Consider the following 3,991-nt stretch of genomic DNA (forward strand, 5'->3'; position numbering starts at 1 on the left):
TCATTGGAGATGATTGACATGTAAACAGAAGCTGCTTGTAGAGAATAGTCAGCTCGCCTCCCACCCTCACCCCAAACTCCTTCACTCTGTGTCACCTGCTTACATAAAGGTGCAATGTATGTTTCGCCAAGGTGAATTAACTGTGCACGTCGAGATTGTGCACTTGTAGTACATTTTGAAATCCATGTACTGTGCGGCGTGCAACCTTGGCCCGTGCACATGGTCACTGCTGCCACCACTCCCTCCCTCCCTCCACGATTCAAGTAGTTGCATTAAGGACTTGAGGCAACGAGGCAATGGTTGAGGTGAATCCCTCTCTCTCTCTCTCTCTCTCTTTCCCTCTCTCAGTCTCATCAGCGTCTTCAATCCATCGATCAGCTACAGAGGAATACTGACAGGCACCAGGCACTGCGGTCCTACAGCAGATAGGGAAACATACAGCAGACACGGGGGCAGAGCCTGCAGTCATGCACACCTATGCGAGGGAGTGTGAGAGCCTTATTTACTCCACTACCAGGTTTATTGAGTCAACCCCCTCAGTCAGGCTCTGATGCAGCTGTCTGCCTGCCCCCTCGGCTCGGCTGGCTCTGCCTCTGCTGTGCGCTAAGTCACCAGGCTTGAGCACGTCCGTGCCCCCCCCCCTGCAGTTGAGCGCAACCACAGAGGCACTTTCTTGTGCACATGCAAGTTGGCCATGCAGGGGCACGCCAACTCTGCGCCCGCACCACACACACTGGACCTGTTTACGCATGGGCCGGTGGCGGCAGCAATGGTGCCTAATGAGACGACATTATTTATAGTCCAGTGTGACAGCAGCGGCTTCACCATTAGACTGATAATGAGTCACTGGGATATTGATGGATGCTTGTCTATATTGGTATTCACCAAGGAACCGGTGCCACTTCTCTGGGTTGCCGTGGATACCAATGTTGCCTGCTAAATGACCCAATAATAATAATGATAACAATGACAGCACTATGTGGAGATTGAGTTTTTAAACCACAGGGAGAAGGACGCCCGCCGGAGCGCGAGAGTAATGAGGATGGAAAGAGAACGATACAAATAAAAGGAGGAAAATAAATGTGGGAGGGAGGAGGAGGGTGGTGGTAGGGTGTTGTGTCAGGAGGTTTTTTTGGGGGGGGGGCGGGACACACAATCGATGATCAGTGAAGTAGCATTAGCATTGTTCACACATCCCCAGCCTCGGCACCCCCACCCCCCCCCCCACACACACACACACTCCCCACCACCCCCTTCCTCTTGCGGCCTCTTTCTTTCTTGCTGCAGCGTTGCCATGGCGACCTAGAAATGTGGGAATACCTCTGTCCTTCAGAGAGAGAGAGTGTTTCGAGTGAGTTTGTGTGCGCAAACACGCGTGCGCGTGCACACACACGCGTGAATGTGATCGCACACATGTTAATCAGTGGCCAGCCAGGCTCCTATGTATTTACCTGGTCTCTGTGTTGTGAAGCCATGGTTACTATGACAACCCATTTGAACTGAAACAGTCTCAGTGCCTTTTGCTTTTTATTACGTAGCATGTCTGCCTCACCTTGTTTACCCTAAATTCTTCCCCTGAACACCCCCCCCACCTTTTGCCGTCCGTCCATGCGACTGACTAGTGCATTGCCAAAGTGAGGTGTCCCCCCCGCTTTACCTCCCCCCCCCAACTCTGTTGCCGCTCCTGTTGCCCCCTTCTCCCGAATCGCTCTCACCTTCCTGCCAACCTGCTGCAAAGATCCTCCTCAAATTCATTTTATTGGCAGCTAGCATTTCCATGGAAACATCACGAAACCATGGCAACTATTTGAACGGAGCCAAACGCTTTCAAAACTGCTGCACTCGTCCCCCTGCCTCTACCTCTTTTCTCCCTCTCCCTCATGCTATCTTTACTCTCTCCTTTTTCGCCTCTTCACTATGGACAATATTGTTGTCGCAGTTAACCTGCACTCGTGTATGTATGCAACCCGGCAGGCCACAACTGCATTAACACATTTATGTGTTATGTCCACAACTCCACATGCATGGATTTGAGCTTTGATTAGATGTGCTTTAATGATTTGAGGTTTTGGCCGTGTGGCCATGTGAGCCGGTTGTCTTAAACACACACATGTATGCGTGTCCATGCATGTTGCATCTTCTCTTTGTGCACTCTCTGCAGGGACCAAACATGTTTATGGCCGAGTGCCTAATGCCTAAGCCTCTTCTCCTCCTCCACTACTTACCTTGAGCTTGTCCTTTCAAGTGTTTCAGCAGCACAACTGTCAGTCAAACTTCTGACTCCTCCCCCGGGATGCAGCCTGATGATGTGAACCGGAGTAGGACTGAACTGACTGGCTGCCTGGGAGTCAAGTCACAGCAGCATCCCCTGACAAGGCCTGGCACTACTGCAGCTACTATACATACTGTACATCTAGCCAGACCTTCAACAAAAATTACAATATCATTTTAAGAGTTTTTGATTGATTTCAAAGTTGCAGTAGGTTGGGTGAGTGCCTAAATCAAGTAAGACACCATAGATCTGCCCTATTTAAAGTGACATGTTTTTATTGCGTTTTTAACACTCTTCGCGATAAGATATTATAAATATTAAAGTTTTAGGGCGTAACTTTTTAAAAATTTTAATCAGCATTAGTCACATTAAAGCCATTGCCAAATGAGTTGCTACAAAGATAATTAAGACTATCATGTCCACAAAAATCTCTCTGTATTTCTCAGCATGGCTGTGTTTAGAAAGTCGTCATGTGGATGCACCTACAGAATTGTAATTATTCCTCAAGGCGGCAACAGAAACTACACACTGTAGCTTTTTATATTTCTACTTTATGTAAAAAAATAATGTAGTCTAATAAGTCCTGCAGTAAATCCTTGCTTCATGAAAGTACATGTCATAGAGAGCGGTGTTTCTGTTGCTGTATTAGCCTATTTACTGTAGTCTGCCCTCATTGATAATAAGGGGGTGGGTGAAATACACACCTCAACGAATTTCTAAAACCTTTGTAAAGGGAGGATTTACTGCAGAATTGTTGTATTAGACTGCAGTAGTTTTATCTTTGTGTACCTAATAAACTGGCATCTAAGTGTATGTGATACCATTCAACTATACATAACACAAGAAGGATTTAAACCGGGAAACATGCAGACAAGAATACGTAACTAAGCAAATACCTTTAAAGAAGGAGAGCTAAAGAAAGAGCTAATGAGTTGGATGTCAATGTTCCTGTTAATATGCATGTTGAGCTGCCTGTATGTGGTCCAAAATGACATTTTGATGTCAGGTACATGCACATTTTCCCACGGAAAGCGCACCAATTAGGTAAACACGACGGTGCTACGTGCACTTATAAATATCGGGTACTGTTTAGTTGAAACAGATCAAAACCAACCTGCCGTTTCCATTTGGATCAGTGAATATGCCGAGTTGCCAAATGCATCCTAAAAGCACCAATTAGTGTGAGAACCTGATTATGTTGTTCCAGTGAAAGGCGATGCTTACTTTACGACAGCGGAGCGCATAGAGCAGGGCCATTTAGGTTGAAATGGCTTTCACCACTGACTATCTTGTCAAACACATCTACTGCCTCATTTACCAACTGTGATAGATCCCTCTTCGGATGAGCCAGGGATGCTTACTGTAGCTTGTGGTTTAGTGTGTGTGTGTGTGTGTGTGTGTGTGTGTGTGTGTGTGTGTGTGTGGGATAATGTGCTGAAGCTTTTCCAAAAGTAAAAGTTTAACCAAAAGAAGTCCCAGCTTGACTGGACTCCTTGACTACAGTGAGCTGGATCTGACTTATCATCTAAGAGCTATTAAAAGTTGTTTTGAGGTACATATCAGAGTGCTTTCTCTAACACAGGGGGCTTTGACTGTGACAGTACTGACTGAGAAAAGAGATGTGAGAAAAACATTTACACAGAAATGCAACCAACACTGCTTTGTGTGACTTCTCTTGTGTGCCAAAAAAGGAAGGGCAAAAAAAAAAAAAAAAAAAAA

The 3,991-nt window shown here is 46.1% G+C and overlaps 1 long non-coding RNA gene across 1 annotated transcript in view; it reads left to right on the forward strand.

The window, feature by feature from the left end:
- LOC116703042 (uncharacterized) overlaps positions 1–3,991 on the forward strand; it is a 14,553-nt gene that overhangs the window by 6,750 nt on the left and 3,812 nt on the right. Inside the window, exon 2 of the long non-coding RNA XR_004335322.1 lies at positions 3,725–3,729. This is a non-coding gene — a long non-coding RNA (uncharacterized LOC116703042). The remainder of the gene's footprint in view (positions 1–3,724; positions 3,730–3,991) is intronic.

Source organism: Etheostoma spectabile, chromosome 15 (genome assembly GCF_008692095.1).
Source record: "Etheostoma spectabile isolate EspeVRDwgs_2016 chromosome 15, UIUC_Espe_1.0, whole genome shotgun sequence".
NCBI lineage: Eukaryota > Metazoa > Chordata > Actinopteri > Perciformes > Percidae > Etheostoma > Etheostoma spectabile.